Source organism: Protopterus annectens, chromosome 3.part1, assembly GCF_019279795.1.
Source record: "Protopterus annectens isolate FY-2018-M chromosome 3.part1, PAN1.0, whole genome shotgun sequence".
Taxonomy (NCBI): Eukaryota; Metazoa; Chordata; order Ceratodontiformes; family Protopteridae; genus Protopterus; species Protopterus annectens.
The window spans coordinates 698,108,735-698,129,584 of NC_056732.1; the positions used below are offsets into that span (position 1 = coordinate 698,108,735).

Here is a 20,850-nt window from a genome sequence, read left to right on the forward strand (position 1 = left end):
GGCAGGTGCTGGGGATCAAACGTGTAACAGCAAGTTTTAAAATTAATAGTTTTTGTTTGAATCTCAGTTGATTTTTTGAAGTATTAGGACTCGCAGGGTTCTGTCTCACATTTTTGATAGGATGCCTTTTTTACTGCTTGTTCATCCAAGATGAAGGTAGATGATGTTGCTTTTGAGGGGTCTTGCATGCTGATTTGGATTTGTTTGTTACTCGCTGATGATTTTCTCTGAAAGCTGGACTGCTTGCGTATCCATGTGTTCAGTTTTAAGAATCTGGTCTTCTTGATATCAGAAAGGGATGACTAGGGCCTGTTCCCAAGTGATTTTTCAACAGCACATTAGTGGTGTACAAATTGCATTACTTCTGACATGATGAGTAGCAGATCATTAATGAACAGGAAGATAATAGGGGGCCTAAGACTGACTGTTGAGGGTAGGACTCGCACACTTAGTTTTTTCTTGTTTGATTGTTTTTTCCCATCCTGTATGTGAACTTATGGATCTTGGGATACATGTCAAGCCATTTGCTTGACCAGTCACCAAAGCCATACAAGGTGCTATCCTTGGTTCTGTCTTTTCCCTTTGATTTTCACCAGAGTGTTGATCATGTTGGCAGAGACCATACAGTATAATACTCACTTGGTCTTCCCATAATCATACACCCAGCTGCTACTGGTGCCTTTTGGATAACCCGTGACAGAGGCTCTGACATATTTGTAGTTCTTCAGGGAAGCCATAAATTGAGAGAAGTCAACTCTTGTGCTAGTGTAAAGGATTACCTTAATCAGTTCTGAAGGAGAGAGCTCAAAAAGTCATGGACTTGGCATCTTGGGGGAGATTGAAGATGTGAGTGGAGGCTATCATTTTCCTTTGCCTTTTAGGGCTAATGTCAGGCAGTGTCTTCACTTTCCATGCAACTCAACTTTGCATGAGTGCTGCAAGTCGCTGCAAGTCGCCTTTGAGGTATCAGTGTCAGTGGCTGTAAAGCCAACCTGTATGTGGGATTTCCATTTCTGCCATTACGCCCATTGCATATTCTTAGGAAAGAGGCTTTGATGATGGTTTGGGGACATGTTTGGTCCTCTGCTATAAAGCTATATTTAAAAATGGGTAAGTTATGTCGCCATGATCAGATACCACACCTAAACCTGCTAGGACTACAAGTACATCTTCCTATTCTGAAGCAAAGGGAGAGCAATTGGAAACTAGAGATCATTTGAGTATGATCAAACAGTCAGGCCATTGTGTGATAGCTAAACAATTAAGAGGGGGACATACCTGTTCCCCTTTTGCCCCTAACCAGTATGCTTTTGTTAGATGACCTTAAAGCACATTTGCTTCCTTGTGATTATGCATTTATTTAGGAATTAAAAAGAACATGCTTGTGCCTATTTGCGCAGAATCGTTGTAGGCCTGGTAGTGGGCCATCAACAATAACATCTTCCTTGTGGTGGTTCACATTTTAGGAGAATTGAACATAGCTACATACTTCCAAAGCCACAGCTCAGGTACTGTTTCAGAAGTGAAACTCATGGAATCCTGGATTAACCAGCATATTAACCTATTTGAGCAAGGAAAAATGGTCATCCTCAGTGGTTGCTTGGTTCAGCAAGATGGGTTGTATGAGAGTGATCTTTTTTCACTAGCATGGAAGAGAAAGCTTGTATACGTCTTTCTACCATTCCCATTTATTTTTATTTGATGGTCAAGTTCAGAGAAGAAAGACCAGGCTTCATTTTGGTTGTTCCTTTGAACACAGAAATTACAGCCCAGATGAGAAATGCTCTGAACAGATTTGGAGATAACACTATGCATTTCAAGGCCGTGTTCCACCTGTAGACCCAAGAACTTTGATCCTACAGATGTTCTGCCTGAGATCATTGAGGATCTAGAGACCACCTAGAAGCCTTCCACTTGACATATTTATTCTGCAGGATTAAAACAATCCCTAGTTTGTGCAGCAATGTTTCCCTTTCCTTCTCAGCTCATAAACTTAAGGAGCTTGCCTGGCCTACATCAGATACCTGTTCAGTTTTTGCTTAAGTACATTGCCGTAGTGCATGCATCTACTAGTATGGAACATTATAATTTTCTGAACAGCAGAAATTTAGCTCAAAACAGACTTGTTAAACAGTTCTTGAAAGGTATACTTCATTTCCAGCCTTCCTTGGAGAACTCTTTTCCTGTTTAACTTGACTGGCAGGGTTGTCCATTTGCTGTTGTAGTACTTCATTTTTGATGTGTACTGCATCAACCGTATGAATTTTGGAACTGCAGCCCCTTGTTTACAGAAAACCATACATGGACATTCATAAGCACAATGTATCCCTCAGGATGAACCCTAACTTTCTTCCTGTGTTGGTTCTGAATTGTCCTTCATTTATAGCCTTCATCTGTTTCTATTTTCATTCCTTGTTAGAATCCATGGGAAATAGATCTGTTCATTGTTTAGATGTGCACTGCTGTCTCCAACTTGCTAAGACTTCATGAGGTAAGGAGGGTAGAGAGCTAGCTGCTTATTTGCCTCATTTAGGTAGCAGAAAAAAGGTAGAAATGCTGTGATGGTCCAAAAACCAAAAACACTGAAACACAGTGATGATGATCTGATACCTTTTATTGTACCAACATGCATGAAAGTTAGAGTGATTGATAAACAAGCATGCAATGTAGTAGAACGTAAGATGGGAAATGAACAGTTTGGATTCAGGTCAGGGTGCACCACAACTATTTGCAGTGAGACCGATGAGAAAAAGCTAGAGATTAGGAAAGAGTCCAGCTGGTCATTCTTAGACTTGGAGAAAACATATGACAGCATCCCAAGAAAGTTGATTAAGGCAGTCCTCTGGTGGCTTAAAGTCCCAGAAACATTGATGGAGTTAGTGCAGGCTATGTACAAGGACCCATTGACACAAGTACAAACAGTGTTTGGACTCACACAGAGTGGTTCCCAGTGGGAGTGGGAGCTCATCAGGGTTCATTTCTGAGCCCACTGTGTTCAGACTAGTGATGGACTACATTAATAAACAGGTTGGTGGGGACAGATCAACACAGCTGCTTTATGATAGGGAATGGAATTCAAAACTGAAGGCGTGTGGATTGAAGTTGAGTACAAGCAAGACAATTGTTAAAACAGCAAGTGAGGAAAATGAGAAGAAGGTGAAATTTGATATAGAAGAGAAAGTAGTGGAAAAGGTTCTGGGAAGGGTGGTTAAGGAAAATAGAAGTCTAAATGAGGAGGTCAGAGCTAGAATCAGAAAGGGTGCAACCAACTGCCATGATATGTGAAAGTAATGAGTGACAGAAGAATGCCAAAGAAGCTGAAAGGTATGTTGCACAACATGGTGGTCCGACTAGTACTTCTGTATGTTACAGAAAACTGGACAGTGAAGGTAGAGCAGTTGATGAAGCTAGAGGTGATAGAGATGAAGTACTCAAGACGTGGTCGGATGCACAGTGTGAGACAGATGAAGGAATGATGACATTAGAGGAGAAGCCAAAGTAGCTTCTATTGCAGAGAAGGAAGGGTAAAGAAAACAAAGTATGATACTCTGGACACATGCAGGAAAAACAAGATAATTTGGTGCAGGAGATTTGGGAGAGAGATGAAGAAAAACAAGAGGAAATGAGGATGTCCAGCAAAGAGATGGATATATTGTATGAGAGAAGACCTTTCACAGTCAGGCATAACGGGTATAACTGATGAAGAAGGTGGGAGGGTCATATTTAATAAAGAGAGGTGGCAGCAGATGATAGGACACTCCCCATGTAGAAAAAAATTAAAAGATAGGGTTGTTAATGTTGATAACATTTTTTGGCTACCTCAAGTTTTCAGACAGGACTCCTTCAGCTGATGAAGGGATTCTCTTAGTTGAAAAGCCCAAATAATGTTAAACCTGTGTTTGTCCAATATCACATCACTTCCATGATCTAATGTATTTGGCCTAGGTAACTGGTTTCAGCAGTTGCCATGCAGCTGCAATACAAATGGATTACCAGGTCTATTGTACTCTCACACCTGAGAGCAATTGCTTCTTAGAGCAGTCAGCAGTACATCTTAGGAGGTCACAGCTTCCATGTCTTGTTCTAAGAATGTGTCTGCTGATGGCACTAGTTGCCATCCTAGCTCTTCACTGTATAAGTTATCTTTACTAGAAACAGCTACGTAGATCTCCATGCTAATAGTCAAGGACTGCAGAATTCATCCTCCTGAGCCTTGCTTCTTCAATTTCTCTGGCTTTTGCCTCCCTTGGAAACTTTATTTCTTGAGATTCTTCCCAGTGGTTACTCACTGCAGGTGACCACTCAAAGTAAGGCAAAGTGTAAAATGCTTACCGTATCACCTAATGTCTGAGAGGACCCACTGCATTATATACGTATTACCTTCCCCTTTTGTTGGATGGTCCCACCACCTACTTTGGGTGTTCCATCCTCTGTATATATTAGAAGTGTACACTTTGTGTTATTTCTTTCATGTTTAAGGTGTAGATTGCCATGTTCTGTTGGCCCTTCAGGCCTGGAACGGTGGTGCCATGGCATATTCTAGTCAAGACACGTGTCGTGAACAAGGGGCTTTAGATTTTTAAAAGAGTACAGGGAGAGGGCTGACAGGAAAGAGGTCTGAGAGATTAACTCTGCAGATGGCTACCTTGATTCTCAGGGTATGAAGAGTACTCACATGCCTGTAATTTAAGATTTGATGTGTATAATGCTTTAAGTTCTTATATGGATATATTCCTTTATAAAACTGCGGACTATTTTGTAGCATGACTACAGTGGGCATTACCTTGAAGCTGGCAGAGAGATGGATAACATAGAAAGACTGTTGAGCTTTCTGAATGAGTGATGCATTTTGCATCTTTCGTTTACTTGCTTTTTAGTTCTCTATAGGATGCAACGTGCTCAGTGTTGCTAGGTTTCTTTTGTAAGCAAATGCAGTTGACCATTATGGCCATGTCTATAAGGACACAGAGAAGATGCTGTTAGACTGTTTTGTAACCAAACATGCATTGCTGCAGCATGCCTTCAACTCATTGAAAAAGTTTGAGTTGTGATTCAAACCAGTCTTGAAGCATGTTGATTTCACGTTCAAATAGAGCCAGTAAAATATACAGAATAAATGTTGCAAAATAGCTTATGAAAGCAAAGATTGTGTTATATTGAATGAACTTATCTTCATAGCATAAGTTGGTGGTCTAGTATTACTTGTACTGCAGTACAATCCATTGACATATCCAAATGCAGGACAGACCTTCACAATTCCATCTTTTGCAAAGGTTTCTGTACTTGCCAGTATGTTCAGTGTCTTTCAGTCTGCAAAATGACCCATTTATAGCATATGTTTTCCTCACACATATTGGCTTTTGCTGTAGTTATTTTATTCAAACTTCCTCTGCACAAAGTAGAAGGTCCTGGGACCACTGTGATGCTAGTATTGAGGTTTATTTGCTAACTATCACATCATCACAGCATTGTAGTAATATCAAAGGCAGGAATTGAACGAGCTGTGTAACAGTTGACTGACAATGACTGGATATATTATAACTGATGTATAATATTTGCAGCTACAGTTGTGTCGACATGGTTTGTAATGTATAATGTTCACAACTGAAAAAAATAACATTATACAACGTCTCCCAATTAATATTCAAAAACGTGCAAACTGATTGGTCAGCGTGCACGTTGTAAATCAGAGTTATAGTAATGGAAAAAGGTCCGGTCGCCTGGACTTTTTCCATTACTATAACTCTTTTTTTTAACAGCAACGGAGAACGCAAGATCTCCGTTGCTTCACACTGTCTCGCTATGTTAAACGAGTTTAAGATAGCGAGACAGCTTTAAAAAAAGCAACGGAGATTCTCTGTTGCTTTTTTTAAAGCTGTCTCGCTATGTTAAACTCCTTTAACATTGCGAGACAGTTTGTAAAAAGCAATGGAGAGCTTGCTTTCTCCGTTGCTTTTTTCAAAACTGTCTTGCTATGTTAAATGGGTTTAACATAGCGAGACAGCTTTAAAAAAAGCAACAGAGATTCTCCGTTGCTTTTTTAAAGCTGTCTCGCTATGTTAAACCCATTTAACATAGCGAAACAGTTTGCAGAAAGCAACGGAGATCTTGCTTTCTCCGTTGCTTTTGCCCACAGCTCTGATGTACTGTGTAGGCATACACATGCGCAGTACATCAGAACTGCCGCAGAATACCAGACAGCTGCGGAAGGGCAGCAAGAAGGCATTATACAATGTCATTATTTAAGAAAAGTAATTATTTTTTTTCTTAAATAATGTTGTTGTATAATAGCAATAACTCACTTCGCCCTCGTGACCAAACCACACCAACCGTGGGTAAATCCACCATTACTCACACCCAGGCGTGGGTTATTGCTATAACAACCCATTCTTTTAAGTGATTTATTAATACCATCTTCATGTTTGAATTTTTGCCTTGAAATATATATATTTTTTTGCTTAGAACTCATAGTCAGTGGTAAAAAGGTACTTATTTTACAACTTGAATCTGGGAATCTGTTTCAACCAGTTTTAAAGAGTATTCCTCCTCCTTTAAGGTATTCAGAAGTGAAATGAAACACCACTTCTTCAAATATGTCTGTTTTACCTGTTACACAGTGGGTGCAATTGAGTCTTTATCAGTTCATTGAAAAATCATTTAATTGAACAGCATTTTCAGTGCAATTACATTGAACATGCTGGTCAAACTGTTCATACTGAGATAGTGGTACAGTGAGGATCGGGATTAAGAAATCTGCCCTTTCCCCACTGTAGTGCAGTCTGCGAGTTGGTATATATAATTAGCTGGGGAGTGGGGGTGGGGAGCAGCCCCCCACATGAGAAGAATTCGATGAACGGCATTTTGATGAAATGCCAATCATTGAAGTGATGATTCGATGTAGTGATACAGACCTGGTGCAATTACCCAACTGTATCACCTCTGAGTTCATCTTAGTCACACATATACACCATTATTTGGATATACACACACACACACTCACACACACACACACACACACACACACACACACACACACACACATACTTTAAGGAGTTTAAACACACAGAATTTAAGTTGCATATATGACTTACTTAGGTGCAACTAATTTCTCACACAGTGTTCCTGTTGGTGATGGTGTCCCAATATCTCTTTACTATAATTATTGTCATCCTTCTATGTATTTATTCAGATTTAATTTGTTTTTTATGACTACTGATTCTCTCTTACTTTCCTGGCACACTGTGTACTGTAATACCAATTTTCTATTCTGTACTTTATTTTATTTTCTATTTTAAGCTCCTAGGCTGAACCTGTAAGCAATCTAGACACCAGAGTTCTACCCTGATTAACAAATTTAAGTAAAATAAAATAAAATGTAAAAAATAATGTGCTGAATGCCTCAAGCTTTCCGATATCTCTGTAGTCCCAGAACTCAGAATGCTGATGCTAGTTTAACATCTTCTCATAACAGCAAAACAAACAAAAAAAATAAAATACAGATGTACAATTTGTGCTCCAAAAGGCTACCATTATCTGTGATACATGGAAATGGATGATTGCCAAGGTAATGGAGCAGAGATGCAGTGAAAAGAAGTCTTTTGACTCATGCAATAACTGGGGGCATGTGGAAGTCAAAATACCTACATTGGTTCATAGGTGTGTGCTAGGCTAATGGCCTTGGGGCCTTTACAAGCCTAGCCATAGGATTACCCTGGCATCGTGCCACCCGACCTTAGTTCCCATTGCCTCTGTCGAGTAGAGCCACTGGAGTTATCCCCGGGGTGAATTTTCTGTTTCCCACCCACTCATCAAGATTTCTCTTGAAGAGGGTCAGCAAGGTGCTCTGTTTGACATGTATGGGAAGTCTGCTCCACAGTATAGGCAGTCTCTGGGTTATGAACCTGTCCCTCCAGCATGTTTTGCTGATTTTGGTAATGAGTTAGAGGTCTCTGGAGCATGTGGTGCAGAGGGATTGGGATTTCTTTAGATGTAGCATTTCTAACAGAGCTGGGTCAGACATGGCTTTGTAAGTCAAACAGAGATCGCCTGTAAATAGGGGTTTTGAGACAGAGAATAGTTGGAGTTTTTTGAGTCTGTCCATGTAGGACAAGTGTTTAAGGCCTAGGATCCTCTTTGTGATGTACTTTTGCAACCACTCCAGTTGTTGCATAAATGCTGCATACAGTAGCATAAATGTGAAGAACAGGACCCCTGCAGGACCCATATTAGCATTTCTTTCAAGTTATGCTTACAGGAATGTCATCATTTTCTTATTTCAACATTTTGATATTTTAGCATTTTTTTATTGTGGTTTCATTTATATCCATTTTCAACTCAGTACCCTTTTGGCTTCTTATGTTTTTAAGCAAGTCTATGCTCCTATTTTCAGATGTTTCTAAGGTTTTATGTGCAATTAGGCCTCATTCATTATTCAGAAATCTTTTTCTTTACGTATCTGTTTACAGATGTAATCGTTTCATGGATAATGGTTGATTATCTTGCTCACATGCATGTTCACTTTTGTTAATAATACAAGTTAGACATGAAGCAATATTGTCACTCTTTCTGTAATTTTGGCTGTATGAATTTTTCCTTCTGCTTAATGATTTTTCCAACATCTGGCATTATCTGTTTGCATGCATTTTTTTAATTATCCCACTGCCTCTATGATATTAATGACTTGTACCTCTTAAGGCTTATTCTGAATTATGTCTCTCTGTCTTATGAATGTTATATGCCTTGCAGTTGGTTCCTTTATCCATTTTAGGAAATGATATACAATGTTCTTGTGCTTTTGGCCCAGGATGAAACCAACAAGGTTCCTCTGACAAGCCCACCTATCCACTTACTGTAATAGTTAAATAAAAACATTTTGCACATCAAAACAGATTACGTATTTGCTGAGCCTGGGTCATTAAAAAGACACAATACTGGATCTAGAAATGCAAGTGTTTAGGTGATTTTTTAAGAGTGCTTGCATTTTTTTCATAATTTGCAATGCCACTTAATCACTTGAAACATGATTCAGAAAGGCATATTTCTTGGAGAAACCTTATCATGTCCTCTTGGTAAGCTTTTGCATTTCTTAAACCACCCTACTTTGGAGTTTTCTTGCTAGTCGAGCCAGTGTGGAGGGCATGCTCGTTGACATAGTTGTATGATAGTTTGGCAATCTGGTGGATGTCATCAACTCCATAAATGCAAGTGGCTTGCAATTTACTATGCTGAGCAATTCAGAAAATTGTTTGAAAAGCAAAATTTCACTGTTGGAGGAAAACATGAACATTGTCAAAACATAGTAGTAACCTGTTCACTCCTATGGGAGCAAACATGGTGCAGGTAAGTTCAGTATAAATGTGGGGATGCAATATGTGTTAGTGTATGTGGACATGTGTGTGTGTGTGTGTGTGTGTGTGTGTGTGTGTGTGTGTATATGTATGTGTGTGCGTGTGTGTGTGTGCATGCGTGTGTGTGCGCGAATCTGTGTCTACATGGGTTTGCATTGAGTAGCTTAGGTAGGGAATCAATAGTATGGATGTGTGTGTGTGTGTGTGTGTGTGTGTGTGTGTGTGTGTGTGTGTGTGTGTGTGTGTGTGTGTGTGTGTGTGTGTGTGTGTGTGTTTTGGAACAGGTATGTGTCTGAATTTCTGAGTGCGTATAACTGTAAGGGTGCACAGATGCCTGGTGCATAGGCTGCAGTTAGGTATGACAGCACGTGCTGTTCAGAGACATGCTAATGAGCCAGTAATGAAGAATTTTTCCTTGCAACCATAACGTTCTCTGAATCACATTTTCCTACTGTGGAAGTAATTGACCTACTTGCAGTAGGCAGTTATTCTAAGCAGTGGGTGAGCCTTTTTCTGAATTCTAAGGTTGCATTTTTTTGACACTTTTATTATTTTAAACTGAAATAGAACTAGATATTTTGCAGTCTTAAGATTACACAAAAGAACAAAAAGAAAAGAAAGAAAAAGAACTTGTTTTCTACTGGCAGTGAAGGAATACAAAAACAATGGCTTGTTTCCTTGCTTGAAACATAACTGCTGAGTGTATGTACTATTGTATGGATAAAAGTTAACTTGGCACATCTGCAGACATGGCAGGCAGAGTTAATGTTGAATGCAGTGATGTCTGTTGAAGAATAAGATTTGATTTAATATTTAGTATGGAGTCTAACTTCTGTTGAGAGCATTTAAAGTGGTTAACGTTCACCTTTTGAACACAGGAATGTATTACTGGTATTTATTTCTGCTTCCTTGCCTTGAAGAACTTGAAGCATAATCTGTTTTTATGCTGGAGGGGGGGTCATAGCACTTGGCCTGCTATATTTGTCCTCACTGCAGATCAATAGCTTTCGTTATCTGTTTACTGAGTTTGTGGAGAGCTGTTTCCAGTAATAATTTTGTACAGTCACATTTTGATTCTTTCTGGCTGTATTTAATCAAAATGGATTAGTAAACAGAGACAGTGGTCTAAGCCATAAGATTACTTCTTTCTAAACACACCCATTAGAATTATGTAATGCTGCCTTTTTGAATTTGTCAAATAAAATTTAGGCCCGGTATCAGATGAGTTGAATGAACTTCACTGAGGTATGTCCAAAGCACTGTATACGTACATAATCCATTTTAACAAACCACAAAAATATTTAAAAGAACCTTCCCTTTGGCTGAATTTTCAAGCTGTTTTCATATGGGTTTGTTACACATTGTTGTGGAAGCACCAGTTTGGAACATGGGCATATCTGTGAAAATCCAGAGGAGCACCCTTACAGTAGAAAATGGGTGAGCCTGAGAACAACTTTCATTTATCTATAAAATGATTCAGCACAAATAAAAATAATGATGTTGGATTCAGAAAATTTGTGGAAAGTAAATGCAAACTGTTTGTGACTCAAGTATGAGCCATGGAAACTAAACACAAACCATTTATGACCTAGTGTGAGATGTTTGTGTTTAGTTCTCTATATGGCCAGAATGAATGATTCAGAGATAGTTGAAGATGGCGCTAAGCCACAGGTCATGCAGCCCTGTGGCTCAGTGCTCATGTTGAATTTGTGTACATCACAGTACTCATGCATGGAGAGTGGATGCATCCTTTTGCTCTAGCTGCCCTGTGCACCTGCTGCAGAAACTCTGGGGGATTATTTCACATTACTGTTAACATAGTAAGCAAATGCCCTTATTTGGCTGTATACAGTGCCACATCCTGACAACTTTAGTGAACTTAAATGAAAACCCCAACTTAGAACTCAGAAGAACATATTTTTTTGTTGTATCTTTGTTTTTGGAGCGAATTTTTTTTTTTTTTTTTTTTTATTTATCATTTGTTGACCGGGAAAGTCCGACTAGGTTCCACAGAGCCTGTTTTCAGCGGAGGCCCGGGGAGAAATGCTCCAGATGCATGTCTTTGAAATGTGGGAGGAAACCGGAGTACCCGGAGGAAACCCACGCGAACACAGGGAGAACATGCAAACTCCACACAGAAGGCACCCCAGCCGAGAATCGAACCGGTGAACCTCTTGCTGTGAGGTGACAATGTTAACTGCTGCACCACTGCGCCGCCCGCCTTTAATGCCTCAAAATCACTCCAAGTACTTCTTTTACAATTGTAGTGTGTTTCCTACAAAATGGCAGATGATGGGGCCTGCCTTAGTAATGTGATCTTGTTTTCTTGCTTTCATTCCTTCTTCCCAGAATACATTTCAAATCCTCTTCATATTACTCATGCTAGACATAAGGAAGTGGTGTTGTTTTCTCATGTCATTGAGACAGAATGGCAGGACTGTGAAGGACTATCATCTAAACACATCTTCTGAAACAGTGCTACTTCTATGTTTCCCTGATTGAACCTCATTTATGTGTCTAGTAGAGCTTGTTCTATGCTATAAATAGCAGTTATTCACTTCTAGCAAAAGAAAATCAGTAAATAGCAGACTTTTGTAATGTGATTGCTTGTTATTCTAAAAGAATTGACAGACCTTCCTCCACGCGCTCATGCTGAGATGTGAAAACTCTTACTGCAGTAAATGATCCCTGCTGTACATTTACAAGTGACAAGTAGTAGGACTCCAAACTAATTTTGTCTGTTACTTCCCAATGCTCTCAGTGGGAAGTTCTTTCTCTCTCATGAATGATGCAGAATAAAATTTGTTTTACTAGTTCCATAATTATTTCTGTCATGTTCACCCTCCTTTTTTCTATTTCATATTTATACTTTGGTAACCAGGAAAGTGAACTGGTCCCAGGACTCTTTTCAGCCATGGCTTGGGCTACTTTGGCAAAGATAATAACAAGCTTTAAATGCACTTAGCAATACAAAGAAAAAAATACTGACATAAAGACAATGACCAAGATTGTATGTACAACAAATAGCCAATGTGTGAAAGTGATCAGATAAAAATATTAAGCAACAATTACTGGAATGTATACATTAATACTGCTTAATGCTACTATGTTGCTTATTATAAATAACGAATTGTATGCACCCATATTGCATACACACATATATTATGTGTGTGTATGCTTTTGTGTATGTGTGTAGGTGTATAAAGTACGTGTGCAAAAACGTGTGTGTGTGTGTGTGTGTGTGTGTGTGTGTGTGTGTGTGTGTGTGTGTGTGTGTGTGTAAAACGGAGAAGTAGACTATATACCTGTGTGTGTACTCCATGTCCTTTCAATAAAAACAAATCAAAATTAAAATTTTGTGTAACTGTATATGTATATCTGTACATACACTCACAGATGTATCTCTCTCTCTCTCTCTCTCTATATATATATATATATATGTACATGTATATGTGTGTGTATATGTATGTGCATAAAATGTATGTAGCATGTAGAATACTATATTTGGGATGCCGTACTGTGTTTAAATACATGTCTGTGTGTGTGTGTGTGTGTGTGTGTGTGTGTGTGTGTGTGTGTGTGTGTGTGTGTGTGTGTGTGTGTGTGTGTGCGCATTTAAACACAGTTAAGTACTTGTGATTTCCTTTTCTTAATGCTTTTAATTTAATAGTACGTAGTCAATTTATGTTAAAGTAAATTCAGCTGTATATTATGGTTGCCATCAGTGTTCACATTTCCACTGTGGACTACAAAATGCTCATGCAATTTAGCAATGTAAGGACTGACTCAAAGTCAGTGGGAGTCTCTTACCATGCATCTGCATTTACCAGATATACATCCCACTCTGGAAGGATGTCAAAAAAAAATCATAAAAGACCTTTTTATGAACAGTATCAGTGCATCTCGTTGATAGGGTTGCCAGTTGTCTCTCTTTCTACAGTATTGTCGTGTGTGTGTGTGTGGGGGGGGGGGGATGTCACAGAAATAACTGATACTACATTTAAGTTATCTTGACATATAAACTATTATAAATAACCAACATTTGAAGCTTAGCATTTCAGTGCTGTGCTGTAGCTTATGTAAATTTGGCAGAAGAGTTGACAATTACCTTTAAACCCCTGACTGATCTAATTGCTTTGTTTTGCTATGAAAGGGGAGTGTTAAGTTCTCCCCTCTGCAATAAAAACAGTGGAAAACAGTTCCGCAGCTTTTTGTCTTTTTTATATCAACTGCTATGTTGCCAACATTAGCAGGATTAATTGCCCATCTAAGATAGTCAGCAGTACCTGACAGGGTAAACTACAGATTTAACTGTGTCTATGACATGTCATGCAGGTGGAGACGAATTTCTCTGTAAAGTATGTGAAAAGTTGAGCTTAAAAAAAGTAGGTGGGCTTTCCCTTCCTTGACTCCAATACAAGGAAATAAAAGTTTTAAAAAGTACAGGCAGGTTTCTGGTACCTACACAATGCTGGAACCATATTGTAGGGAGAAAAGAAACCTAAAGATTGAGTTAGACAGTAGGAGAGGGTGGAGTTTTCCTTTAATATTACTGGAGGTAGTCGCTTGCTTTGTGTGGTTCAACGGTTTGGTAAGCCACCTGGAAGCTTAGGGCAACACACAAAGGTTCCTAATTATTGCTTCACACATTTTTGTGAGTCACAGGTTCTGATTAAGAGTGAAACTATAGCTGCAGATGATAATGTCTGAAGTGCTAGGATCATGTATGTTGCTCACAGGCTGTGTATGTTTGTGAGAGGGAGGCCTCAAATTTGGCTAAGTACTTGCATCTCTCACATATAGATAGTGATGAGCTAAGCAGTAATTTATCATCTGTGAGCATCAGTCAGTTGTTACACTGCCTGAGTATACCAAGTGCTATGAACTGAAAATTGAAGTGTTTAAATGTGTTAGAAAATTGTATTTAAAATATTTATTTGCACAGGATATAAATGTAATTCATGGAAATAATGTAGATAGTGAAGATGATTCAAGTGAAATGAGTTTCATTCATGTGTCTCTGATTTAGAAACTGATCCTTATTGCAAGTTAGACACTGAAAATGTGATGTATAAAAGTGATTTTGTTCCTATGTGTACGGATGAAAATATTCAGCAATTTTCTTCTGCCTTACAATTTTCAATAGACAAGGAGCTTGAAAAAATGAATAAAAACAGAAATGAAGTTAAATATAATTTAGATAGAGATGAATGGAAAAGTTTATTAAGGTTAAGTGAAAATAGAGAATTGGTATTTAAACCATCTGATAAATTGGGCAAGTTAGTGGTGCTTCACTACAATCAGTATCTGAACATGTGTTATGCTCATTTAAGGGATACCAAAGTCTATGTTTTGGTGGAATTGGGATGTTATCAAGAAGCAGTAACTAGATATAAAGAACTGTTAATGAAGGGGTTAAGACTGAAATATTTTTCACAAGAAGATGTCTATAAAAAATTTGCAGTTAAAGACAATGCCATGGCATATTTCTTTTGTGTACCCAAAATACATAAAAGTATAGTGGAGCCACCGGGACGTCCTATCATCTCTGCATGCAGTTATTTTACACACAATTTGGCCCTCTTTTTACATTCTTATTTGAAAGAAGAAGTTGAGAAGTTAACTTCATATATTAAAGATTCCTTTTTTTAGGTAAAATCAGAAATGTAAAGTGGAAGAAGGACATGTTTTTTATTGTTATGGATGTTACTAGTTTATATACAGATATTGAACATGTACATGGTTTAGAAGCTATACTGTTCTTTTTTAAGGATATACCTAAAACACACTTTATTATTGAACTGATACATTTTGGTTTAAACAGTAATATTTTCGAGTTCAATGGGGAACTTTACAGACAGCTTTGTGGAACAGCCATGGGGGCAGGTTTTGCCCCCATGTATGCAAATCTTTTCATAGGCATGTTTGAAAACAAATATGTATATAGTAATGAATTTTTAGGAAATATTATAAATTACTATAGATTTATAGATGATTTAATATTTATTTGTGAAGGGGGGTGGGAAGAAGTAAATAAATTTGTGCAAAAGATTCAAACAAACCCCTATAATATCAAGTTTGATAGAATACAGAAAAGTGACAAAGTAAATTTTCTTGATTTAACTTTGCAAGGTATCAGTGATGGGTAGAATACAAACAAGTAAACATAGAAAGTTTGAAGGGAGTGGCTATATATTGCTTGGGGAATGTTGTCATCCCCCACACTATCAAATGCATCCCTTATGGGGAACTTCTTAGAATAAAAAGAGTATGTAGTGATAAAAAAGATTGTGACAAGGAAATAGAAAAAACAGTACACATGTTTGTAACTAGAAGTTATAAGGGAAGAGTGGTGGAAGAAAGTAGAAAAAGGGTAGTGCAACAAAATAATACCAGAAGAATGTATAGCTTTCAAGGGTGTATAAACAGGACAATTATGCTTTGTGACTAAATATACAGTGTTCACAGAAGTTTTAGTAAATCTGGTAAAATATCATTGGAGTATTGTAGAAAAAAATAAAGTTCTTAATTTGAAAGCAAGTAAGTATCCTATGTTCTCCTATTCGAAATGTAGACGTATAAAGACTTGATGCATGGCAAGTTTCAGCTGCCTGCAAGTAATAGGAGTATGGTGGTAGATGCAACAGGCACTTTTCTTTGTGGAAAGTGCAGTTGTTGCCAGTACATTGTAAAAAGTTTTGATAAAATTAATGAAAAAAAATGTATATTTAAAGGAAGGTTTTCCTGTGACAGTATAGGTATAATTTATGGTTTGAAATGTCCCTGTGGTAAGGTATACATAGGGGAAAGTAAGAGAAGTTTCAAACAAAGATGAAGGAACATGTTAGGGATGTTAAGAAGGGTAAAGAAGAAAGTCCTGTTGCATTACTTTTTAAAAAATGTCACAATGGAAATATACAAGGTTTACAAGCTACAATTTTAGGGCAAGTACAAAAAAAATATGATTTTGATATTAAAAAAACAACTTTGGAAGTTGGAATCTATTTTAATTTTGAAATTTAATACTTTAATTCCAAATGGAATGAATCAAGAATGTCACTGGAAATGTTTTCTTTAATTAACTTTAAAAGTTTGTGATTGGTTATTTTTTTGTCATTATACTATTTAAAATGAGATGTGTGAAGTTGGGATGTACTCTGTAAAGGCTGAGGAGCCGAGGCACTAGGGAAGTTTGTATTCTATGCTTTGTACTTGCTGCTAACCAGATTTTATTGGATCCAAGTGTGTGTTTATTTTATCTATGCTGTAGGACTGCATTCTGGATCAATTACTGGACTGGAATTTTAATAAAATATAAAGGTAATCACTGGCCTCTTTCCTTGTGTGGTGGTGAACTGTTCCTAATTATTGCTTCACACCTCTTTGTGAGTCACAGCTTCTGATTAAGAGTGAAACTATAGCTGCAGATCATAATGTGTGAAGTGCTAGGGTCATGTATGTTGCTCACAGGCTGTGTTTGTTTGTGAGAGGGAGGCCTCAAATTTGGCTAAGTACTTGCATCTCTCACATATAGATAGTGATGAGCTAAGCAGTAATTCATCATCTATGAGCATCAGTCAGTTACACTGCCTGAGCATACCAAGTGCTATGGGGCTGGCACCTGAGGGTGGACAAGTTGATTGACCTTCCATTTCATTTGATTCTAAGAAAAGTGTTTAGTTAGTAGTTAAGTGGAATAATATATTTCTGGTGGGTGGCATAATGGTTAAGGTGTTTACCTTACAGACACAAGGTGCAGTGTATGATTCTCACATGGGGTACATGTCTAAGCTTAAAATATCCAGCAAGGGCAGTTAGCCCTGTACTAATCTGTGAACCTATGGTAGTGAAGCATAAAGGATAACCACACCCACAGACTCAAAAAACATGTCTATTTCATCATGGTTTGGTGTTTCCTACATTTTAACACCATTCTGGAACTATTTAGAGCTTTTTAGATATTTTTATACGCAATTTCTGACTCTGACCACATGGGGTCTGGCATCTTGAAATAATTCTGACTGTTTAGTCGGCCTCTAAGTATCCCAGAATGTATTGTTTGCCTCCAAAAAATTGCATCAGATCTGCCACGTTTTCCCTAAAGCACCAGTCAGTGCACTGATTTTACAGGCATTCACTGCTGTATTATTGTCACCTACTTTTGGTTAAAATGTTATCCTTTTTCAATGACTACTTCAAACACAAGCAGCGCATATGCTACAGAACAGAATTGAAAAGTGCATTTTATTGCTCTTTCTTCTTAGAAATGCTAACTTGATTTCATTTGTGAAGCCTGAAATCTAGTTCTTCAAGGTATCTCCCCTCCCCTTCACACCTACCTTCCCTAGCTGTCAAAGAGCTAAGGGTAATTTGACCCATTATCTGCATGTGATTGACAACTCACAGCAGGTGACCAGACTAATGTACTGTTTTCTTGTCAGCCTTTCCTTCCTTACAGTGGGAGACTTTTTTTGTTGCACTCCTCATGTCAAATTTAGAACCAAGCTCCATAGCACTAGGAATAATCACTGTTTTGCAAAGCAACAAACTCACACTTATCTTTCCTTCCTGTTTGGTTAAATAGCCAACAAATGATGCACTATAAACACAAAATATTTCACAGACTTGCATGACAGCACCCACATGCTTTTTTAAGTGGTAATTTAAGAAAATTACGGTATTGCATACTTCTTGTAATCTGATGTAGTGTTGTCGATTAATTGTGACAGACATCTGCTTCTTATGTAAAAACATGCAATTAATGTCTAAGCATGGTCATTGCAAATTTATGCTCTTAGTTTTTGCAGCTGTTACTGTGCTTCTGCCTGTACTTTGTCACATATCGGTAGGGATCTTCAGAAAAGTGAGATTATAGTTTGACATTTTTGCTAGGTTAAGAGTGGGCTGCACAAGGCAGCCCTGACATCACAATGTGGGAGGTCCACGGGTTCTTCTGTACAGCATGCAAATCAGGCAGGGATTACATCACTTTGGGGGAGGAAACGTCCTGGTAGCTAGAGCAAGAGCTCTGGCAGATGTGACATCACTATTTCAGAGCCAGCTAGAGGTTTTTCAGCGTGGTTTTCAAAGTGAAAGTAAAACAGTACGGAAAGGTAGGAAGCCTAACAGGGAAAACAGTTGAGTGGATGAGTTTTTAAAGCTGCATGGGTGATTTTTTATGGCTGTATCAGCGAACAGGGACCAAAAGAAGCAGCAGGTTGAGCAGTCTGCTTTTATATCCCGTTGTTGTCCTTTAAAGTTTTATTAATAGATGACTTGCATTCATAGCCGGCATTCCGCCTGTGGCACCACTCTAGCATGGATGCTTTTCCAGTATTTATTTGTTTATTTTTTTTTGTAGTAAAGAAGTGGTTTCTGTAAAACATGTTGAATGAATTTGGGGACAAAATGAAGAGCAAGACAAACTGTGAGAGAAAAAGAAAGAAAAAAGTAATCTGGATGGTGTAGATAGACCAGGATGGGGCACCAGGTGGTGGTGGGGGCGCTGTGAAGCCCTTTTACCTAGGGCATCAGTTGACCTAAGGCTGGTCCTGCTTGCATTTGTAGTGTAAATGGAGATAAATGTAATAGATGAGATGAAAAAAAGAGTTCCCAGTTACATAAGATAGTAGTGGGTGCAAATGTGAATACAGCTTTAGTCTCTATTGCTGAGAGTGTGAGAATGAGTAGGTTTGTTTGTAGAGTTTAAAACTAAAACAGCCTGTGTGGAACTAGAAAATTAGCTGTGACTTTGGCCAATAATGCCTACTTCCAAAATACAGTAGCAATTTATTCTCTGCCACACAGCAACTACCACTGGCTCTTAGAAGGCTAATACTTGACAAAAAAAACAGCTGGAAAACTTATAAAACAGCAGAAAAATTAAGGACCAGCAGAGGATACACTGAATCAGATACCAGAAAAACTTCAGTAATGTAGTAACATCCAGGTGATTTCATACAAGCAAAAGAACAATTTTTAATCAACCAGTAAAATGGTGCAGTAAAATAAAAAAAGCACTTAAACTGTATAAATCACTAGGTTAATGTAAGTGCAACTGGAAACAAGTATTTCCTATTTAGATGAAGATCCAGTTCAAAATGCCAACTTTAGCAGTTTTAGAATATGTGCTGTGTGAGCAGCCTTCTGAAGTCAGCAAGCAAGTTGCCCTTAGCATTGCTTATCCAAGCAAAGAAAATGAAACAACCAGTAGAAAATTAGTTGGGACCTCAGCCAGTTACAGCTTCTGCCAGAATTACAGTAGCGATTTGTTGTCTGTCACAAAACAACTAACACTGGTTCTTAAAAAAGCTAACACGAAAAACTAGCTGGAAAACATTAAAACATCAGCAAAACTAAAGAAAAGCAGAGGATGCACTGAATCAGATACCAAAAACAAGTTAGTAATGCAGTGACAGCCAGGCAGTTGTAATCATATTTTCAACCAAACACTATAAACATAACTGTAAAATTGAAGAAAATAACACTTAAACTGTATAGGTCAGTAGACAACTATTAGTTGCTGGGAAACACTGAAAACAGAGTTTGTTACTACAAATCCAGTTCCAAACAGCTTTAAAATAATTTTGCAGATCATTACTGAGAGTGTTTAGGCTTTTATGGGCTTTTTTAAAAAGACTGTCATCTGGATAGAGACTGAAATTATTCTGGAGAGATCACAAGTAGTAGCATTCATGAAAAGGGAGAAGAGCCTTGTGGGACACCTTTGCTTGTGGTAACTGAAAGTGAAGCATTGTTGACGTCTGGTACACTGGCTTTATAATTAGAAAAATAGTTCTGAAACCAGGGCAAACCATCATTTGAGAGACCCTAATAGCAAGTTTTTAAGCAATAAAGAATTTTCTACAGTACCAAATGTCCTTTTGAGATTGAAAAATGTGACATCATTTAGTTTGCCTTGTCCCATATTGGAGTTGATATGTTCAGTCAATTTGTAGATATCTGTGAGGGCGCTGTATTTGGGTGTAAGCAATGCTGTCTCTCAGTGAGAATATCATATTTAGTAATATATTCCAGCAGCTGCTCATACACAGTTTTCTCAAGAATTTTGATTAGAGGACAAAAATCAGCTATGGGATGGTAGCCATTGGCTATGGTGGGGGGTGACACCTTGGCAGATATAATGTGTAAGGCATGTTTTAAACTGCAAAGTGGAGAATTGTTGGTAAGTGGCAGATTGAAGAGATGAGTGAAAGGCTTGCTGAGCATAAAGATCTGAGGGTGAATGTAGTGGAAAAAGTGGTTGTAACCTCAGTAAATATTTTCAGGGTACTTGTGTGTATCTGATTTATGATTTTTTTAAACAGTAGGGGGAATTCAAGAGCCTTGTGTAGTGGTAGTCATTGTGTAATATTTGGAGTGTTGATGAAAAATAGGCTGGATTTGAGTGAGGCGATACTTAAGTTATGTAGAATTTCCTCAGTTAAGGATATAGATGGAGTTTGCATGGAAGTATGTTTTGGGAATATTTGTAGGCTTCAAG

The 20,850-nt window shown here is 38.1% G+C and overlaps 1 protein-coding gene across 1 annotated transcript in view; it reads left to right on the plus strand.

Annotated features, from left to right (window-relative positions):
• Positions 1–20,850, plus strand: part of SAMD12 (sterile alpha motif domain containing 12) — a 1,029,366-nt gene that overhangs the window by 583,406 nt on the left and 425,110 nt on the right. The window lies entirely within an intron of this gene.